Source organism: Hippocampus comes, unplaced genomic scaffold, assembly GCF_001891065.2.
Source record: "Hippocampus comes isolate QL1 unplaced genomic scaffold, H_comes_QL1_v1.1 scaffold150, whole genome shotgun sequence".
Taxonomy (NCBI): Eukaryota; Metazoa; Chordata; class Actinopteri; order Syngnathiformes; family Syngnathidae; genus Hippocampus; species Hippocampus comes.
In genome coordinates, this window is record NW_017805496.1 from 1,553,259 (window position 1) to 1,576,599 (window position 23,341).

A 23,341-nucleotide genomic window follows, 5' to 3' on the forward strand; every position below is an offset into this window, starting at 1 on the left:
GTGATATAGACGACTGTGAAACTGTGACCCAAGACTGCCACAGTATTTAGAATTGGCCAGAGTTTTAGCATAGCAACCATGTTAAAAAATCCTGTTGTATAGGACACCCTTTGTTCGCATATTTACAGTTCAAAAATGACAACAATTGCTCAACGTCATGATGCCTTATGTGCCAATCATCGAGATAACAAGAGTCAGCTGGTCAAAACAAGGCGCCATTTTCATCCGAAGCAGACCTCAGTGATGTCTTAGCAACAGCTAAAGGCAGTGAAAGCTCCCGACTTTTCTCCCTCGCATGTGTTCAAAGATGCCTCTGTATATTTTGCTTGAGGAGTGTTGCCAGCTCTGAATGGAGCCTCAGATCTGAAGTTTCATTTTTCTGTCTCCCGAGTGCCTATTTCAAGCTCTGTACCCGTGCTCGATATAGTAGATGATGTTGGTGAAAACGGAGCATTTCCTGAGAGCAGCAAGCATGCAAAAAAATAAAAAATAAAATAATTGAGAACCACTGATTTTCTGTCCAACTGCTTTTGTGCTCGTCTCTCTAATAACTCAAGCTGGAAGGTGTGATTGCACATGAATCGACGCTAAACTTATCCGATAAACTGCAAATATTGTTTCAACAGCTATTGGGAGCTCAAGAACTCAAGGGAATATATTGGTGAAGTCGCGAAGGATGTGGCATTTCTTAAACATAACATGCATCTGCATCACAATGTCCAATATTGTGTGAATATTTGTTTCTTTCACTGGGGCAAGGTTGTCAAACTAGTTAATAATAAATGAGTCCTTCCTTTTCTAATTACCCCTTAACATGTAAATGTTAATGCGAGAGAAACATCAGCATGTTTGCCTCATGGTAGTCTATTGTTGGGCATTACCATATGGATGGATTTTTTTTTTAATTAGTCGATGGGGTCACCATATCTAAAAATTGTTCAGCATTTGCAAGTTGCAAGATGGTTCTTGGTATACATGCATGGCTGTAGCTGAATCTGTGCGGCAACCTCGCTGTTCTGTGCGCATCTCTTTCTGCAAGCAGTCGTGTTTCGACCATCCCCCAAACACTCCCTACCCAGTCCTCCTTCCATTCCACAGAGCGGCTTGCAGGTTGGAGGAGGAGGGCCGAGAGGATAAAATGGCGTGGGAAGGGTTAAGCCCAAACTGCTCCATCTGCTTCCTGTTCTGGCTGACTGCTGGCCTCTGCCCAGCTCTTAAGCAGGCTCCAGCCTGATGCAACACATTGGAAAACATTCCGACAACAGGACTGGCTGCACACAAGAAAATAACAATGCCCATAACGATGAAAATGTAAAACGCTTTTAAAAAAGACAACTTTGCTCATAATTACTTATGACTTTGACAACTTATTTTGGATAGTTTGCACACATTCTTATCTCCAACATTGCCCAAGCATGGCTGGGTCTTTTGGAGTTTGAAAAAAAAACGGTTATTTTCCATGCAGTGTTTACATTCTTTCTCCACAAAGCATTGACCAGCAAATTAGTAATAAAGGACTTCAATTTATGCCATGTCCGATAATCGCAAAGATGTGGTAGACGTCGATATTCTTCCTTATGTTAAGGTTATGCCAGATATAACTTGTCAATGTGCTAAATACACAATACCGGTCAGTAAATCCATGGCTGCTGGGAAAATGTCTGCGAATCACTCCCAGAAGTGCCCGAGCAGGAAGAAACAATTTGATAGGTGCTGAAACAGCGCAAGTCCCTCCCAGTCCCTGCCCATTTTGTACGGATGTGAGAGAAAAACCGACAAAATCATTTCATGACGTGCAGGGAATGGCAGGCCCAAAATCCATCCATTTATCCATTATCCACACTGCTCATGGAATATACATAGAAAGAATTGATTATTGAAATTAATGTTGAAATATAATAAATGAACAATAAAATAATTAAAACCTGGAGGAAAAAAAATGACTCCATGACCCATTATATTATTTAAGTTTGGCACTCTTGGTCCTCTCCATTGGACGCCTCACGTGATCTTGTTTTGCAAATGCCCAGAAAACTTTGCAGTCATTCTATAACATCTGCATGGACATTCAGAGCACGTGCTTTGGATTCCAGGATGCTGCAAGACAGCACTAGGAGTAAGAAAGCCCATCAGTACGAAGTGCAAATTCAAAAAACAAAAAAAAAAAAAAAAGATTTCCCTGCAAATATTTTTTTTTGCTTCATACAGGCATTTTTTTTTTTTTTTACTATCATCACGACCTATGAAAATAAAGCAATTAAAAATCAAACGAGAAACTAGGACCAAAGAGGCAAGCTTTGTGGACATGGCAAACAAAGTCAGAGGTGAATAAATGAAAAGTTCAAGATCAGACTATGCACAGTTGAATAGATTGAAAGGGAGGAGAGCCAGAGTAAACAAGTACTGTATTTTCACATTGAGAGTAAAGCAGGCCTCCTAAAGAAACACCTGCTGCGGGATAGGTCCAAACCTGTGGAACGAAGTTTGCTTCAACAAACCATGTTTCAACCAAGTATGTCAAAGTCAAAACATCAATGGCAGATTATAACAATCAGCCACTCAATTTCACTCGACATGAGTGTTGTTTTTGTCAACGATGACCGTGATGAAATTATATTTCGTTAACACCCGAAATTATATTTCGTTAACTTTGTCATTTGTCACATTTTTGAGCTTTCGTCGACTAAAAAAAACAAATCACAAATCGGAATGACTAAAATGTGACTAAACCTAAGAAGCATTTTTGCTCAAAAGACTAAAATGGCTGCCAAAAACAACACTGCTCTACATTAGCTACAACTCCAAACATTTCTGCTTGTGACATCGCTAAAGAGCTAAACAGAGACTGATAACGCGTACGAAGGAATTTTTGAGCTGTTGAAGAGGGCTTTGGTAATCTTAGTCAACAGGATGAGGATTCTGGGAGGCTACTGTGTAAACTAGCCGTGTTCGGCATTGTTTGGGGGAAAAAAAATGTTCCAACGATCTTTAAGTTAAAGTTTTTCAAACATCTATCTGTGTGACCTCTTTCTTGGCAAATATCCTTTTGCCATAAGGTGGAGGCCGGTGACTAATAATGCGAAGCGGCCAATATATTTACAGATTTGCCTTAATGGCTGAATTTAGCTATTGCGTCTAAATCAGGTGCCCCTATTGACACGGAAATTACGGTAAATAGCTTTTGAACCAAAAAAAAAAAAAAAAAAAAAAAGTTTTTCCAATCGAAAAAGTAATATGTCAGAAGAAGCGCAATTCAATCTTTCAGCCATACTTCCCACAAACCAAGCACTTTTCTACACTATAAAATGCAGCTGCATCAAAATGGACACAAGACTTGTTGAATTGGCTTAATATTAAAGAAGCGAGAGAGGTGCGCAGATTTACACTGTGACAGACAATAAGGTCAGTTTCTCCCGGGAGAGGTGTTGGCTTTCGAACGGCGCACAGCCACTCGAAACCAAGGTCACAATGCCGAGGTTTCAAAGGGGGCATGAGAAGGACCAGACAGGGCCAAAGTACGACAAAAATGAGCCGAAACGATATCATATAGCTCATTTGTGAAAGTAAGAAAATGATAGGAGAAAAAAAAAAAGTCTATTCTACCGTACACCAATTTGGGGTAGAATTCCCTATAACCAGATTCATTTCAGGCGCAAGCAAATCAGAAAAGGAGCCATTATGACAAGAAGATCTTGTCGAGATCATGTAGATCATGGATCGTCTCTTGTGTGCCCTCTGCACTCCTCTTTTAGGTTTCAGCTTGCTCTAAGAGAAAAAAATACCTCTGTGACAGAACAAAAGATTAGAACGGAATTTCCTACATAAACCAACACGAGTCAATTCTAGCTATTCGTCTTCTTTTTTTTTTCTCGACAAGAGTGGAGCATAACAGCGTTGCTACAGTCTAAGGCAAGTTAAATTCAAGACTTTTTAAAATACATTTCAAATCCATTTGAAATAAAATTCGACACTATGTCCCATGTTGTTCAAAGTTGCTCGATTGGATAAATAACGTGCATGTGGTCTTAAAAGTCCGACTTAAAGACATCATCAATGTTTCGTTGGTTTCTGCTATTGCGAGCATGTGAGGTTATGACAAGAGTCATTCGGAAAACTATTTGTTTTACAACTGTCCATTCATTTTGAGTTGTGAGACTATTTGCTATAATAATATATAATATATTCGGAATGTGACAATAACTTCCTACTGATGTGTTAACATTTTTTCCAAGACTTAAAAGCTTAAAGATTGTGAAAAATTAAGCTTTAGGGTGAATTTGAGGACACATCTAAAATGCACGACACTATAACCTTCACAGATGAACTCAATTTAACAGTCAAAACTTTTGATTGCACATGTCGAATAATTCATTCTTCCAGTACAACTTGCTGTTCTCAAACCAGGAGCTGTATGGCAAAGTTCACAACGGGTGAACGTTCAAGAGTTAAGAGAAGGTCAAATTAAGTTCACCGGTAAAGGGCACAGTTTATTTTAGGTTAATTAATCGTCCATAGCTGTGAATGTGAGTGTGAAAAGTGGTTTGTCTATTTGAAGTGGTCAATGGGCTGGCGACCACTTCAGGCGGTAGCCTGCCTTTCGCCCAAAGACAGCTGCGAGAGGCTCTAGCATGCCCGCTTCGGGGAAGGAATGCATGAACTGTGCATTAACTGAAATTCCACACAAAAACCCAACATCCCGAACTTTCTGTGAGTAGCTTATGCTTCTATGGCGCCATGCTTATGGCTACAAATGGTTAATAGCAGTGGACATAATATACATTTAGAAACACAAACACATGGAAAAAAATGTTGGGGCCATTTGTTTTCAAAAAAAAAAAAAGATCAATGAAAACAAGCAATGAAAAAATCAAGCCTCCTTTTTTTTGTCTACCAGAAATATTGAAAAAAAAATGACAAAGCGGACCTGGCCAAACAGTAGGGTAGAGTATTTATTTATATTTTTTTTGTGAAATTTGAAATATGAAAGTAATTTTCATCCAAGCCTAGTGAACAACACGATGCCGATGAAACCTATTGGCTATTCTAACATCTTGCTGTATTTTCCAGTATCGTATCTCGTACATTTCGTGTCGATCGCCAACCTTCCTGTGCTAAACCCACTGGATGGTATTATACATTTATAGCTTATCTTCATATTTTCTGAGCAACCTTTTTCTTAGGCATGGGCCACGATCCAATGAATTCAATGCAGTACTGTAACTATCAAATAGAATTGTGTACAAGTGGGGACCATGACGTATTCTGGCTCGTTTCTTGTGAACAAAACTGCCGCCGCCGCTGTCTCGGGTTTGAGGGTTGCCTCCAGGCTTCTCCAGACTGCACGTTTCAGCTCCTTCCACTGACGTTCAACTAGATTTCGATGAGGTCTCAGAGAAGGCCGCTCTAAAATAGTCCATTGATTTGTTCTTTGCCATAGCCGGATGGTTTTAGCTGTGCGCTTTGGGTCATTAACCCATGATGACTATCACTCAACTTTCAAGACCTCGCTTTCTGACACGTCGCATGATATTGGATAAAGGAAAGCAGATCCAATACATGACGGAGCATCTCCCATTTTCTTTTCTGCAAACAGTAATTTACAAATGCTTCATTCGTGCTTCTATAAACTGAGCTAAAGCTCCAGTTTGGTCTCATCTGCCCTACGGACTTTCTCCCGGATGCTTTGTGGCTTGTCAATTTGCATGTTGGCAAATCCCAGTCTCAGTCTCGAGTTATTTCGGTGACCATTGTGGCTTTTTCTTTAAAAGCAGGGACCAACAATTTTGTCAGATGTATTTTGGGATCTACTATACATCACCATAATGTATGTCTATTTGTGGATAGTTTCAGAAGAGACGAACAAAAACAAAGTGCAAAGAGATCTGATCCATCCCACCTTCGGGAAGGGCCACGCGGCTCTAAAATTAGTCATCAGAACCAAACAGCGTTTGGTTTTGTGGCCACAATTGATGGGAACTTTGGTCATACACAATGCCACGAAAGCAGACACTATTCCACCGACTTAAAAAAATACAATAGAAAAAAAAAACATACATGGCAGAAGACCATATGTGGTGTTGTGTGACAGAAACGTAATCTGTATTTATTTTTTGAATTATAATTACATATTGCAAAAATCAGCTTGATACTATCCCTACATTTAAATAATTTCTACCAGCAATGTACGACACATCGCCAATGACGTTGAGGAATTGACATGGGTGACACGATTTCACACAAAGTCAAGGTTTGGAGAAAAAAAAAAAAAAACATGACAACTAACGGTAACAGAAACCACACACATATGACAGGATTAGCGTCCTTGTAACATCATTAATTAAATGTATTGCGAAACGCAATGCACGCTGGGAACTGAATGCCTAGATCATATGACATGCCTGTGCAGTGTTGCTGCGCTCTGTTCTTTGGCGTCACAAAAACAAAAGAAAAAAAAAATCAAGGATGCATGGACAGTGTTGATAGTTCAGTTCAAGTTTTGAATGGAGCAAGCTATGGCTCATTTTCACATGCATTGCCTAAAAACTCAACACGAAGGTCCATCGCTCCTGACATGAAAGCTATCCTTGTATGTCACCACAGGGGTATGCTCAAGGGGAAATGCAGGATTGGCAGCGACGTATTAACTTCCGATCTTTGAAACCGTGTGACCTCGAGTTAGATGGCGAATTCCTCAGCCTAAGATGTAAGCATCCTGTGATGCTAGCTGCTATTAGCGCTCTTGCACTCAGGGCCACAGTGACTTGTCTGTTTCCTGAAAACAGACTCCTTTCTATACAGTGTAACTGTGCAGTCTGCCTGAAGGGGAGGACGAGAAGCCGAAGAGAGGAGGAAGAAGGCAAGGTGGGGAAAACAAAGCCTCTATAGTTGTCTCTCCAGCCGGGCAAGGCTGAGTCGCTCTTCCCGGGGCGAGTTATGTAACGTGACAGGCAGGGCCCACTTCTGTGTTCAGAGCTGCTGCACACACTAATCCCCAGTGAGGAACAAGCCCCATTTGGGGCAAGGAGGAGATCGAAGGGGGAGTACAAAGAGGAAACGAGCGAGCAAGGTGTGATTACAAAAAGTTCAGACTTTCATCTAGGCCAAATCGAACGTGGACACCTTCCTTTTGAGCTTGGCTGCGGAGGGATAACAGAACTTATAAAGCACAGTCGAAGCTCGTTACAACGTACCTCGAGGGACATAACGAATCTGTACGTTATAGCGGTAGTTCGTTGTAACCATTCCCAATAAAATGGCCGCCAACTACGATGTCTAATACAGTAGGAACATTGGTACGCGTGAAAATAGTACAAACAACATAGTCAGGGTGCTCACAGTTGACACAACTACAACATTAACAAGTAAAACAAACTCGCTGGATTTAAAAAGTATATCTTCCTTATTGTTCATGATAAAAAGGCTGGAAATTCTTTATTAACTATGCAAACCCCCAATTTCATCTAAGTTTGGACGTTGTGTAAAACATGAATAGAAAAAAAAATGCAATAGTTTGAAAATCCTTTTCAAGCGATAATCAATTGAATACATGGCAAAGACAAGATATTTAACGTTCAAACTGACCAACGTTCGTTTGCAAACTGTCTTTCATTCTGAATGTGATGTCTTCAACATGCTCAAAATTTAAAAAAAAAAATAAAAGACCCCATTGTTCACAAGCAAGGACTGGGAGAGGTTCACCATTTTATGAACTGTGTCAGCAAATAGTGCAACAGTTGAAGAACATTTGTCAGTGGACAATTGTAAGACACTTGGGGATTTCATCATTCTCACAGTCATCAGAATATCATAAAAAGATTCTGAGAGTCTGGAGAAATCTCTGCAGTAAGCGGCAAGACCGAAAACCAACAATGAAGGCCCGTGACCTTTGAGCCCTCATGTGGCGCCGCATGAAAAACCGGCGTCATTGTGCAACGGATATTGCCAGATGGGCTCGAGAAAACCATTGTCACTTAAAAAAGTTCAGCAGTGACATCTGCAAATGCAAGTTAAAATTCTACCATGCAAAGCGAAAGCCACATAACAACACACAGAAATGCCGCAAGTTTCTCTGGGCCCGAAGGTCATGAGAGGTGGACTGGCACAAAGTGAAAAATTATCTTCTGAGCCAAAGAGAAAAAAGGACTGACTCCGTCGCTATCAGCGCAAAGTCCAAAAGCTAGCATCTCTGATGCTACGCGGGCGTGTGAGTGTCCACGTCGTGGGTCACTTCCACTTCTGTGCAGAAACCATGAATGCCGAAAGGTACGTGCAGTTGTTGGAGAAACATAGGCTGCCATCCAAGCAACGACTTTTTCAGAGGACAACCGTGCTTATTTCATGAAGATGCCAAGCCACAAACCAAAACAGTGTGACTTCATTGTAAAAGTGTGCGAGTATGAGACCGGCCTGCCTCCCATTGAAAATGTCTGACGCGTTATCAGTTGCAAAATCCGCTGACGGAGACCCCCGGACTGTTGAGCAACTCGAGATGTACATCAGGCAAGAGCGGGAAAGAATTCCACACCCGAAAAGTTCCAACAATTAGTGTCTTTATAGTTTCCTCTCCCCACCACCCCACCAAAAGCTTTTTGATTGTTGTGAAAGGGGGGAGTCAAGTCAAAAATTGTCTTTCCAATATGTTCTGTGCGCCCACATTAAACGGTACTGCGATTAATATTGCCTTTGTGCAAGATGAATTAGGCAGCAAAATGCACCGGTTGCTATCCATCTCAGGGGCGACCATTTTAGGATTTGCTGTCGACTAAAAATGACGCACAAAGCCTTAGGGCTCACTTTGCAAACGTCACATGACCAAATCCAGAAAACAGGTGAGCCGTGACAGTCGTGACTCAAATTGAAATTGAAAAGGATTTGCAAACCGACAAACTTGTGCTTTTAAGACTAAACTTTGGAAAGAGTTCATTTATAAACACTTCTACTGGTAAAACCGTGAGTGTAACAGGAACTGAAAGACTTGGGAATGTATTTATTTTTAATTCTGTGCACTTCACTCCATCCCTTCAAAACTGGATTTGTTTGGGATGCTGTGCAAAATTTGGAGCACCTGGGTGTCATTATGCCCCCTCAAAAAACTACTGTTGAAAATTTGGTGGTTTAAGTTTTACAGTCATAGATTGTTATAGAAGCTAATTGTTGTTGATAATACATAGCCGAAGAGAGCCAGGAATAGTTTGATAAAAAATTCATTTATTGAAATATCCTATTAAGTAATCTGGACATGAATAGAAACACCGAAAAAGAGCAAACGCCTTATAATTTGGATCACAGCAACATCCAGTTGCACTCCAATTTTTATTTTTTTTTTAAAACGTTCATTGTGGCCTGAGGTGGATATTATCTGGTTGGACAGTTTCAGAATTGAAAAGCCAAATGCTACATATCCATCCATCTAAACTATTCGGGTCTGTAAAAATCGAGCTGCGGAGAAGCACAAACATGGATCTAGTATTCGTTTATTCTCAAGACCGTCAAATCAAATCAAATCAACAGACGCCTACAACATTTGCACTTACTGTGCAGCCCAGGTGGAGGATTTAAAGCAGTTAAAAATAAAAGACCAATTCAGATTTGCTGAGCTGCTTGCCTGCAAACCACGTGACTGGCATCACATGAGGAGATGGAGGAGGGTGGCGCATCGCTCTGCGTGTGTGCCTGCGTGCCCACAGGCACAGTGTGTATTCCACTCCTGGCACCCATAATAAGCTTTGTGATCAGTTTCCTTGGTTTCCACTGACAGTAAGCAGATATAGGCAGCTCAGGGAGGTAAACAGAAGCAGCTCTGGCTGGTGCAATGTCGCAGGCAGAGAGACAGTAAAGGCTGCTGAGAGTCGAGAACAAGCAGAGATGATGTCTGCAAAGCAAGCGCAATCGCCGACTGCTGGAATCATTGACTGACCAGCACCCCCCCACCCCAGCAAAATATTCTAATATACAGATAGATTCTTACAATGTGGAACTCTAACTGTTTGGAATTGTAATTTAATTTCTATGGAAAGATGACACACGTCGGCGATCATTGAGATGGTGATTAGTGTGTGTAATACATCTGGTAGTCTGTTATGCATGTCTGAGTGAAACGTTTGCTAAAGTAGAGATTTGGTGGAAACAGGAGCTAGTTCTGCAGTACAGAAACGGTGACCTATTTTTCTTTCTCACCAAGGCAACCTCTGACAATGGACAACAAGGCACAAGTTCAGCAAGCACTAAGCCCTGTTCTTAATGCATACATTCCAACGGATAGAGCGCAACGCTAATGTGCTTTCGGACGGACTACTAGTGCAAGAGGCTTCTGCGCACGACAGACCGAATGCCTGATGCTGGCAGGCTGTACATACGTACATAAATACAGAAAACGAGCCTTCTCCAACCCATGAGATGGAAATGTCATTGTCTTGTGCTATTGCAAATCCATTTAGTATGCTCGTACAATTACAAATAAATCATACGTGAAGGCAAATATGTTAGATGCCTTGCGCAATGTTGCCGGATCCCCGCTTGGGACGTCCATCTTTTGAAGCGGGGTTACATTCCAGAAATGTGCTTCGTCAGACTGTGAGAACCAGCGGTGACTGATCAGCGCGCTGTATTTCCGCAGCTGTAGAAAGGGAACTCCCAACCTGCCTGAAGCGAAGAGTTTAGAGCTCTTCAAAAGACAAGATTCAATAAAAACAACATTTGGTGGCATGCGACCAGACCCACCAACAAGTGCTCATGGGATGTCACCAGGGCGACAAAAATTTCCAGGATTTCTTCGCACTTTAGCCCAACACTGGGCCTTTCACTTTTTGGAGTCAACCTAAGTGCTAATTTATAGCAAAAACTAACACGCTACACATCTGTCTGGCCAAAACATAGGCGACAACATTCACACTGAGCATTCCAGTTGAATGCTCTGCCCATTGGGAAACCGAAGCACAGTTCGTGACCTGTACCGAGATGCGTCAAAAAATTTTGTTCCTGAACAGTTCCACTTTTGAACTTAGGTTCCCATCCATGTCAGGCTAATTTTAAATGGACATTGGTTGTCAGGATATTCTTTCAAAAAGGATTTTTGAGAGCAACGTCACCGAAAGCAAGTCTCTTATTGTAAAACTCTATACATGTATCAAACATTGGAAAAAGAGATTGATCATCAACATACCGATTCCATGGTTGTGGGAGAATGCCAGTGGGTTAAAATCCAAAAAGAGAAGCACCAGGGAATCTTCGGGTGTCCAAAGATCCTGAAACATGACACACACACATACAAGAAAAGATTAATACGTAAAAGGCAAACGAAGCCTGGTGGAATAAAGGACCTCTCCTCACTCAACAGTTTTCCTTCAATTCCGTTTTATTTATATAGCGTCAAATCAAACAAAAGTTGTCTCGGGTCACTTTACACATGGAAGAGGTATAAGAGCACACTCCTCGCTTATTAAAAGACTGACTCAACCCCAACTGAACCCCAGATGAAGCGAGAGCCGAAAGCTAGGAAACACTCCCACTTGGGAAGAAACCTCAAGCAGACCGAAGAAGGGTTTCCAAATTGAGAATCATTACAATAGTGGTTAAAAAAAACATGTAGGATGTACCAAAAACGTATTTGAAATGGCAGACTTGCCTTGCCTGTTTGAAAAATTTCAGATGGACACACTTATTTGAAGGCGCACGAAAGAATTGCAAGTCGTAAATAGGTTTACTTTCAACTCTTTTTTTCTACTACTGTCGCATATGGCGAGGCAAGATGGGGTGGAGTGTGATGTCAGAGAGCGCACGTTAGTATCTGGACGTGAGCTGGGGTCAACTGCAGCTCCTGTGAGAGTATGCTCAAGGTGTCTGTGTGTTTGGCGCAGGTCCTTTAATTCAGTTTGAGTCATTCTTTTTCATTTCAAGTCGCATCATCGGGCCTGCGTGATGTAGCAAAATCAATACTGAGGTATGATCCTTTCGAAGTGGACGTTCAAAGCTGCAAGAGTCCTAAGTGCGGTGTTTTATATTATCAGGCTCTAAATTTGATCGCCTCACATAGAAATATTGAGCCATAAAATAGTCTGGGTACAAACTATTTGGTTCCCCTCTGTGAAGGCCCATTCTGAGCATGCTCAATGCAAGAAAATGTGCTTGAACTGCTAAGTGGAACCCAAACCTGACCTGAGTGGCACAACAACGTGGTCATACGGGACAGTGGAGTGGGGAGGGGAGAAAAAAAAAAAGAAACAGGAAGACAAACCAAACCTAAACAGGCCAGCACCCCGCAGCTCTGCTCTTGTTTCAAATCTTCCTGGCTAGGCACCCTTTCCCCTGTTCCCTTCCAACCACGAGGACAAGGGTTTATCGGGATTTAGGAGGCGGGACATGGCAGCATATTTAACAGAGGCCCAGTGTTGGGCTAAACTGGTTACATTCCAGACAGTGTAGCAGGCCCTTTTTCATTTGAGCCCACAATTGCTCCCTCAATCTAGGTCAAAATGCAACTAAGTCTGATAAATGAATAGCGGGTGAGAACTGTTTGAAAAAACCCACAAGTTTTACAGGTTGCTCGGTTACGACGTTATACCAAACTGTTATTTCCTTTTTGATTAATGCCAAATTATTGGGATACAGCTGAGTTTTACCCTCAACACTTAAAAAAGTGCGGCCTTTCTATCACTAGACAATATCATCAAGTAGGCATTGGAGTAGAAAGGCTAGAGGTAGGTAGAGGCAGAATAGCAGGTGGGTGCGTAAAAGAGGATTAAGGCCAGACCTCACTGGGATGGCCTACATGGCAAGGAGGATGATAGATGGGTATTTGTGTTTTTACTGGAGTGGAACCTGTTGTGGGTTCCCAGCGGGCAGCGGAGGATTGAAGGATTGTAATAATCCAACCAGGAAGCAACCCCCCCCCCGCTCCTCCAGAAACAATACAAAAGGAGATGTCAGCCAATTGAGGAGAATATAGCTGAAGTAAACAAAAATTAAGTAACATCGCAATGAAGCCGACACGATGAATACATATTGAAGTCCGTCAACCACATTATGTGATGCAAAACCCAAATCAACCAACAGTGTAGCATTTATTCTGACTTTGACACTAAACCTGCATGAAATCCGCAATACAATAATACTGAAACGATCACAAAAGGACGCGGCGACAACTCAGATTGTTGACAGATGAAACTGCTAGCAAGTAAAGAGAAAACAGCAATGTGATTGCTATGCCGGTAATCAGTTTAAAAGACCGGTTTTTGGGGTGCATAGATTAATCAAGTGCATGTTATTCTAGGGAAATTACATTGAGTTGTTTACAGGCGTGTCTTTAATTAAATGTGTCAATGTACCTCCATAGCTGGGGGCACTGTTTAGTACCAGTTGTTTGAAAGTTTCTAATTACAGTAACATTGGTTCGAATTTCTACTCGCCAGTCTATTGGCGTTTCCAATGATGTGCTAACATTAAATCAGCTTGGTCCTTTTGTTGAACAAAAGGATGTGATTCGGTGGAACATTTTGTTGGTTAAATACACGGAGCAAAAATGTATATGCTCAGAGCTCTACTGTGTGACCAATTTGGTCACATATGCAACCTAATTTCTCAACGGTGAAAAAAAAAATGAATCTGAGGTCACAACAGTGCGACCAGCCATTGGGGGGGTGTGACACTGACAGCTTCGTTTTGGTTCATTGACAGACATGTATTAAGGCCATACCGTGGGTACAAACTAGCGAGACGAGACATTTTTGTCATTCACCACACCCACAGCCACAAGAGCGAAACGAAAGTACCGCATTTTCCGTACTATAAGGCGCTTCCAAGTATAAGGCACACCTTCAATGAATAGCCTATTTTCAAACCGTTTTCATATATAGGGTGCACGGCATTATAAATCGCATAGAATAGAAGCTATAGTCATGGCTGGGGTTGCATTATGCATCCACTAGATGGAGCTACGCTAAAGGGAATACGATACAGCTTTATGTATGTAGCGCTTTCATCACAACTGCTGCAGCTGTAACAAAGCGCTTTACAGAACATTTCAAATACTATGTCCAAGAAATCAGAATATTGATCCACATATAAGGCACACCGGATTATGAAGCGCGCTGTCGGCTTTTGAGAAAAAACAAATATTCAATTGCAAGATCCAGTGGCTTCACATAACAGCCCGCGTTTGGACAGCAGTGTGTCCGAGCATCAGGTATCAGAGCTGATTGTAATATCGCCACTAATTAGATTTCGTCATCTGCTCCTCAATGCACAAAGAATGGAGACGAAACCTGACACTGGGAGGGGGTGGCGGGCATTGAAAGATTTCAGAAAAAGACATGCACACCACGCATCTCTTCTACAAAAACATCTACATTATTGATGAGATCTGACTTGGGCAGACAGGCACAATGATCCCTCTTATTGATCTCAAACAAATACAGCATTTCCAAAAACCGCAGGATTCGGCATAGAAGATGTGAATTTTAAAAAATAAATACTGGCATATTCATTTGGATCTGATAACTGCTGATTTGTTCTGTAACTGAAGGGAAATGGGGACGAAATGTAAAATAATTTTTGGAAAACCTCGTGAGGGGCACATCCTGCGGTCACGTCGTATTGTCATCGGGAGCCAGGCAGAGAAAGCATTGAAAAATAACAATGCTCATGAAAATGGGCATCGGTCAAATGACCAATACACCAGAAATCGAAAAAGATGATATTTAAAGAAAACAGAGAATCGAGGCATAAGAGAAGGGAAAGGGCTGCAATAAGAAGACGGCAGCAATGTTTGTGACATTTTTTTTTTTTTGCCCAGTACTGCCTTGCCACAGTTATTTCAACGCATCGCAAGCACGCACACACAAAACGAACACACAGCCCTTGATAAAAATGTTCTGCTGTTGTCAAGGTAACAGGCTCATAGGACTGATGGGGAGAAAAATATCATCTCATTCAAAAAAAAAAAAAAAAAAAAAAAAGGTATCTTCAAACGGTAAAAGGGAATGTGCCATGCATCATAATCTTCAGTCTGTAAAGTATATTTCTTGTTGCTCGACACAAATATGTTTTTGGGGGGCTTGATAGGTTGAACAAAGGATCGCTCCTGCAAAATGAGTTGCAAAATACACCAATGAATTCGAGCCTCAAGGGCACTCATCACCTATTGAGGCTCCTTACAGTCCGCACAAATACAAATTATGTGCCCTCCGCACCCAGAGAAATAATTACCTTGATGCACTCCAAACCAACTGTAAAACTTCTGCCAATTTGGCTGTTTATGACCTTTTCTCACAGTACACAACTTGTACTGTGTCATGTGAAGATGATGTCATGACATTCTTCGGCTAATCCGCAGGCTTCATCAGAATACGGCTGCTCTGAGGCGATTTGGTCACAGAATTGCCATTTGGGAAGAAGCGCGAGGCGGACCTGGAGAATTGGCAATTCAAATCTCGCCGGGCGCATCTGCGTGGCTTCATTTTAGCAAATTGCGGCAACGCTGAACCAACATCCTCGGCATGCAAGCAGGTGCTCGGTGCAGGCAAAGTCGAAGATATGTAGCTGCGCGTTAACATGGCACGCCGACAGCTTTAAGGCTTACAGTCCAGTTTATAAATCATCGGGACATTGACGCAATTCTCAGCTTTTTTACGCTCAACACCACCACAACTGATTTGTAATGAAACAAGTACAGTAGTTACATCCAAATCACGCCTCAAGCTTTGTAGCTGGATGGCTCCGTTTGTGTGACGGTCGCATTTATGATTACGGTAACGTTCATGCTTATATCATGTGAGAGTGGCTGCCTTTACAGCAGCTCCTATATTTTGTTCTTCTACTTCTTCTTTTCATAACTTTGCTGCTGTGAATTGTGAATTTCTCCATTGTAAGACTAATAAAGGTTTTCTTATCTTATCCATTCGCCCGTCTAAGACCATTCGTATTCAGTGTTAGCGCCAAGCTAGCAGACGTTGGTTTGATGAAATTGTGTTGTTTGGTTGAACCTTTTAATGCTTTAAATATAGCGCAGAATGTTTAGCGGTCCTTTTCTCGGTGGCAGATTCATAGAGTAACGCCGACTGGGAGTTGTCGCGTATTGTGGATCAGGCCTTTGTCTTCAGCAGCTGCTTCGGGTGATATCCATCCACGCTTGCTACACTGCTGCTGTACGGCGCCTGGGAGGTTGAATAAAAGTACGTGACAAAGCACGCTCATCCGACATATTTCACAGGAGTGACAAACGAGGATGGACATTTAGCCTCTTTTTTGGGAGAAATGCTCATTCACCACCTGCTGATCTGACTAGTTTTGAATGACAAAATATGAACATCTTATTTCGGTTTTGCTTTCACCAATGCAATGTCTTGGCACTTATTTACTAGATATACAATGATGTAGCGGAGGGTTATCGCAGTGGTCCCTCGCAACCTCTTTTCTGCCAAGGACCACAGTGTCTTCATGGTCGTCCAGAATTTTCACGGGCTTGTAACCATTCACTGATGACAAAGTGAGGTGAGTGGGTGTGTGGTTTTTTTTGTTTATTTGTTTTTGTGCCAGGAAGTGTCTCAGCGTCTCAGTCGCCTAGTTTGTTGTTTTCTTCACGTTGATTTCATGATCCTTCTCCTCTGTAAATTGACTGTACCCTTACGGAGTTAACGCTTGGCGTCACCTCTGTATCTTTGTTTTTTTTCCCCCCTCAATTCCTCCACGGCATCCCAGCAAAAGATGTTGTAATGATCAAATAAAGTAGATGGTTCAATCACTCATTGTTTTAAATTGGCCTATTTCTGTCCTCACAGTACTTTGTTTGCTTAAAAAAATAAAAATAAAAAAAATCTGTGTCACGTTGCTATGTTGGCTCGAATCATCAAACTGCAAACGGTGCTGTGAATTCACTTAGAATGCTGTAGTGATATTTTTGACAGGAACTTCTTGAGACATTCAAAGGATGTACATGATCGGCTGACAACGTACACCAACAAAAATTTGAGCCCATCGGAATTGAGTATTCACTCCGACCAGAGAAGAACACTATGTGCTCTCATGCAAACATTGTAGCTGCACTTCCAAGAGCCTTGAATAAAAAAATAAAAAAAACAAACAAACACATGGACCGATCTTTTTTTTTTTTTTAAGATATTCATAATTGTTTGGGCTTTTTTCTGTTTTAAGAGTTTTGATAACAGTCTTGGAATTATGTCCCAAGTGTTCGGGGCAAGGACTGGGTCTGACCCCGCAGGGCCACCGCTCAAAGAAGCTTCACATGGGATTCCGAGTAAATTATATCTCTGACCACGGTTCTGCATGAAAATGTGACTGGACAAGTATAATTGGCGGTTGGCTGAGCCCACAGGCAGTTGTTTATTTTGGTTTCATTTGGGCTTCTATGAATCAACTGGACAAATAATCGGCGTGAACAGGAGCTGAGAGTCAGCAGTCATCGGAGAATATCCCGAGTTTTGGAATCCATTTCAGACGTCTTTCATCAAAAATGCCAGTTCAGTCATTCGGTTTGCTCTCCAGCTGGCACCGTAACTCTGCATACGACTCGCAAAGATGTCACGGCATTTTGGCCCTTCATTTTCCCAGTTACGTCAGGTAGAAAAACTAAAATAATCCCACACACTGATTTATAGCGCAACATGGAGCACACGACTTTCTCAGACCAGCTGTCGCTCCCTCTCTCTCTCTCTCTCACTCCCACCCGCTCTTGCACACCAACAAAGATCATTTCTGAACCGCATCCAAAATTGGCCACAGCGCACGGCTCCAATAGAGGGAAGGAATAAAATTATGTAAGATAGTCCTCGGTAAAAAAGAACAGTGTGTTATCAGCTGATGGACTGATAAATACCTCGCAGCAGTGGGCACCAGATGTGATAGTGGCCACCGGCTGTTTGTTTTGAATAAGGTACAGTATACACATTCAACTACGTCTAATACATCTACTACCAGCCGATGCGGTTAAATAAGAATCCCTTTGCCATGACTGTCAATCACTTGGCGCAGCGAATGTGCGGCCAGCCGTGCTGTGATGAATGGCAGTGATTTGCTACCCGTTGAAAACATGAGCATGTCATGGCAAAAAGTAGTTGGGGTGGAGACGACATCATCCACCGAACGTTCCTCTTCTGGCATGAACAATCAAACCAAGAATAACCACACTTTTTACCGGAGTGTGATAATTGTCATGAAATTTGAAACGGAAATGACCGAACAATTATCGCGGTTAGAAATTGCGCTGCAGCTCACAGCAAACTTTAACCAGGAACAGAGAGAGCTGTTTGACACAAAATAGCGATCATATATTTGTAGACCGGGGGGGTCATCCACTTTTTAGAAACTAAGAGCTCCTTCTTAGGAACTGATTAATGCAAAGCGCCAACAGTTTGATACACGCGTCCAAAATAAATGTTCATTTTATTTGTTAAAATGTTATCATGAATGATTCATGAGAAGGCATGTTCATGATTTCTCAATAACTAGGAAACAAATATCGAAAGGCAACAATTTACGTCTAGAAATCTCTGACACCGTCCACGTTTTCAAATCATCACTTTTACAAAAAAAAAAAAAAAAAAAAAATCACAATGTCCCATCAATGGTGATCCTCGGGGGCACTATGTTGGCGTACACAATAGAATGACAAACCATAATCTTTGCTCTTTTTTTTTTTTTTTAAGATGCTTCCAAAAAGGGATACAGGTACAGGATACTGTAGCTGAGGAAGAATGTATAAAAGGGTTTCCACTAACACACAACTTAATCTTTTGCTCAGCATTTAAATTATGTGTGCACGTGTTGTACACACGCAGCGCTGTCGATCGTATGCAGAACAACAGAAGAAGCTGACACGGTGCTAAAATCATGGAAAATGATTTGTGTCCACTCTGAAGAGGAAACAAGGCAGTTAGGTCCAACGCCCTTGGCTTCCTGCAAGCAGAACTTTCTGAGGACCCCGTGGCTCGTGGATGGACGTGGAGAAATGAGGGGAATCTCGACAAGCGAAGAATGGGAATGAACTAGCATGAAGGTAGCAGTCCGTGGTGATGAAAACATCTACACGGCATACCCGGGGTGGTGATACAATGAAAAAGACAGAAAATATGTCGTTGCATGACAGTTATCGAAATGTCTGCGTGCATGTATGTGTGTGCGTGCACTTAATAGTAGTGTGAGCCATGTGTGTAACCGACAATTAGCGCACCTGCACGAACCAAAATAGTCCTGCAGAGAATTGACGCAAACAACCGTTTTTTTGGCCCGTATATCACTGAGCGGCGAAGGTTTGCAAGTGTGTTGTAGGGTTCGTTCAATGTCGCAAAGACATACGAAAGATATTCCCAAACCGTTTCAGTGGTGGCAAACTGTTTTTCCTGTCCCCGGATGAATTTGGCCAAAGATTTGCACTCCACCGGTGGGTCCACGTTGAACAATCACCCGCACGCCTTGATTTCTCCGCTCAGCGCTTCTCTCTCGTACAAAATCCATCTTGATTTCAGCTACAGCCAGCTTGCTATTGTGACTAAATGAGGTGCGGAGGCAGCCTCTCAAGAACACCGCCCAACGAGCGACGCATCCAAACCTGACTGAACTCATTCGGCACTGTGTGGGGTCAGCGTGGAACATTATTAAGTAAGCGAAAGGAAAAGTAGTTTCCACGCGCTTCAGCCAACAACGTTTCTCTGTAAACAAATTTAACCTCTGGCTAGCAGACGTCATGGCAAGCGAGATGCTTTTGATGGAACATCATACTCATGACAAACAGCTTTTGAAAATAGGAAAATAATAAAACAGGAGTGCCCAACTAGTCGATCGTGGTCGACTGGTCATCCGCGGACTGCTCCCAAGTCAACTGCGGGAATGTTGATGGAAATGGGTGGAAAAAAATTGTGTGTGGCGTGTTACGAATATATTTTTGTGTTCGTGTAAACTGCACGCTAAGCATCCTATCAGTCTTACGTCCACAAAAAAAAAAAAAAGTATTTGAAAACAAATCAAACCAAAGAAGTAGGTCACCTTTAACCTACGGTGGCGCATGACCTGCATCACAGGAAGTTGTTTAGCAGACAGAAGCCTGTAATTTGCAGCTAGCGATGACAGATATTTTTTGTTTACTCTCATTCAAAGTTTGTTTGATCCGTAATGCACCGATGGCATTGGCAAAGAAAGGGAATCTGGAGCGCCAGAAGCAGCATTTTAAAACGGTACACGTGAGCGACGATAGTGCAGTTTCTGCACTTAACGCGCTATAAAAGGCCATCCCGGCCTCGCTGTGTCAGGTGTCCCACTGATTTCCTTTTTACAAACTCTGTCTTGTATCTAGTTTTTTTTCCCCTGTTTCGTTTATGTTCAGGTCCGTATGGCTGTTGCTCATCTTGGTATGAGTGTGCGCGTACATGTGTGTACGCATTCACGTGCAGGAATGAATCGATGGCGAGAGGCTGGCTGCTTGAAAAGTAGCTCTTCGGTCAAGAAAAGGTTGGGCACCCCTGCTTTAAATAATGTCATATTTTGACCCCCCATAAATTGCCTCAACATCCTGAAATAGTTCAATTCTTCCCCTGAAATAAAATTTATAAATTTGTTGTGTTTGGTTACGTTTTTTTCCTGAAAAAAAAAAAAAAAAAAAAAAAAAGCCATTATTTTGGGAAAATGACGACAGACTATACATGCGTTGTCAGCGGCTATCTTTAAACAAAGCGCGTTCTTTATTCTTTGTTGTTGCTCCCATCTACAAAAGTAGGTCGCGGGTATGCAGCAGAAGGAAAATGTGGGTCTCAGGGTGACAACAGTTGAGAACCACCGCAGTCAGCAACATCACACGTGCTTAGTGTAGGAAAAGTAAGATTGCACCCAATGATATGACATAACATCTTCCAATTTCAAAAAGGGATAAACGTCCGCAGGCATCATCGGGTGTGTCTTCATTTCTTTCACCAAATCGGACAATGGAAAATCTGGCCGCAAATGTCCAGTCAATTCACAGCCTTTTCAATGAGCACCTAAGGCTTTGTCATCTTAAAATATTGAAGTTACATGATATCTTTGTTTGTCTGTGAATGCTAAAACCCACCCAGAAATAATTCCATTATCATTTTTAACAGGAATATATGTATACATACACACACACACACACCCCCTTAACGTGAAGGTAATCAACTTATACCATGATATAAATCATGTCACCCAGCGTTCCATCATTTCTCTGTTGAGCTAACATTTTCTGAAGTCCCCCTAAATCGACGGCCCGTAGGTCAAGAGCTGAGCAAATTGAGAAAGAAAAATGACACACTGGCCTCGTTTGTCAGAATGGATCTCAAGCCGTTCTGATAACGGATCCGTTACAACAAAACGGGATCCATAGCTGGAGAATCCAGTCAACAGCGGCTTCATAAACTGAAATGGCTGGTTATTAGTAAATAACACTCCGAAAGGAAGGAAAACCACACAAAGCAGCGCGAATAAGCGGTGTTAAAATGTGACAGTGACATGAATCACGGGGTCTTTATAACCACCAGCCAGGCTGTAAAGACCGAAAAGAGCTGACGTTTGCAATTGTGCGCACCGGTCAAAAAGGGTGCTTAGATCCTTTTGTTGTTGGTGAGGTATACTGCCGCACAACAGGCTAGGGAACAACAAAAGATAGGTGGCTAGACGTGTTAGGAACCCCATGCGCCAACTGACGGACCTCCTCTCTTTAGCATTTGGTATGTCTTTGCATTTCATTCGCATCCAACGAGCGCAGACGCACACCTCTTCGAGCCTCTCCTTCCCCCTTCCTGTTGTTGCATTTCAATGTAAATGGCGAGATGAATGGCTGCAGCTGGCCCATCAAAAGGCCAGCCCCAATAAAGGGCCTTGATGATTGAGATTCACCCGGGCCATAACAACTCGACCCTCCCCCAGGCGGCACTGCAACATCCTCGCATCATCTCACTTTATAGCTTACTGCAGGGGCCGTTTTCCCAGGACCCTTTTATTCAAAACGGAAATAGGGAAATGACATTTTGGCCACTTTATAATGAGACAACGTTGTTTTGGAAATACTTCAAAAACTTGAAAAATGTCTTTTTAAAAAAAAAATGACTAAAATCTTCAAATGCAGACGATGTGCATTCAGCGGCACGGGTCTGCGTTTGTGTATGCTGCTCAAGATTGATAACGTAGCAATGTGCATATTTACTCTGACCGGCATAGACACTCCCATCATCCAAAGTCTTGAGCTGAATACAGAGAGAGTATTCAAAGTAGGCTTTCTGATGAGACAGAAAGGACAAATGCTGATCGTGCGGGTGCATGGTATTGCCACCTGCCAATCACGCATCCTGCCGTGTTTTCAACCATTTCTGTTGCAGATGTGAGGGATTCTAAAGATGACGTGGTGTGTATTATTATACTGGAGGGAGAAAAGCAAAAAAAAAAAAGAGGAAGTTGGACATGTTCTTGGTGAACAGTGAAAATGAGTCACACCGCGTCAAACCAATAACTAAAGACATACCTGCTGCAGTGAGACTAGTGAATTTCCCTCCGAATCAAGATGTCTGTCTACAATGCGGTGTGACAGTTAAATTCACATATGAGGGCCGGGCAGATGATTTAGTTCCTAAAAAAAACAGCCCTGCAAAGTCTGTTGCAATGAAAGGGAGAAGAAAGACTTAATTCAACACTTGAAATGGAGGCACGCAACAAAGAGAGAAACGTTACTCTGTACACGACTCGGAAGAACGACGGAAGCCTGAAAATTCCCGCGAAAAGCTTTGCGCGCAAAGTAAACAAATAACTCAATGTAGCATTCATTTTCACTTCGAATGCAAAATGCAAACCGTCAACTGACGCCACTGCAGATGGTAGCGCTTCGACTAAAAATACGGAAGCGGGACAGCTGTGAAGCAGACCTGTAAAAGTAATGCTTGTGGGCAAAGTACAGGCAGGCGCCAACACGAAGCCTTCTGGGAGGTGGCGCGACCGGTCGGCCACACTAAGTTGCGGTGGCCCTACCGTAGGGCCCTGATTTAAAACAATGCTTAACAAAATTCACAATTATACAGGTCAGCCTAACAGTGGATAAAGTAGACACGCACGTGAAGCATCAGTGGGCGATCAAAGCAGCCGCTTGGAAAAAAAATCGACACTGGTACACTTACTTTCCGCTCCTCAAGACATGCAGTACATATTGTGATTTAAAACAATCCTTAAAAGGGGAAGTCAACCCCAAAAGTTCCTTTACAATAAGTTCTATGCATCCCAACTAATCAAAACACGGCATTCTGATTAATATTGCATTTGTGGAATATGAGTTAAGTAATAAAATTCGCTTGTTTTTGGAGATCCGTTTGGGCTGCGTCAGGACCGCTTGCCTTCAGAG

At 42.2% G+C, this 23,341-nt stretch overlaps 1 protein-coding gene across 2 annotated transcripts in view; it reads right to left on the reverse strand.

Annotated features, from left to right (window-relative positions):
- Nucleotides 1–23,341, reverse strand: part of ankrd11 (ankyrin repeat domain 11) — a 77,334-nt gene that overhangs the window by 46,678 nt on the left and 7,315 nt on the right. For both annotated transcript variants that reach the window (XM_019876337.1, XM_019876336.1), the window contains exon 2: nucleotides 11,162–11,243. The gene's annotated coding sequence lies outside the window, so the exon portion shown is untranslated. The remainder of the gene's footprint in view (nucleotides 1–11,161; nucleotides 11,244–23,341) is intronic.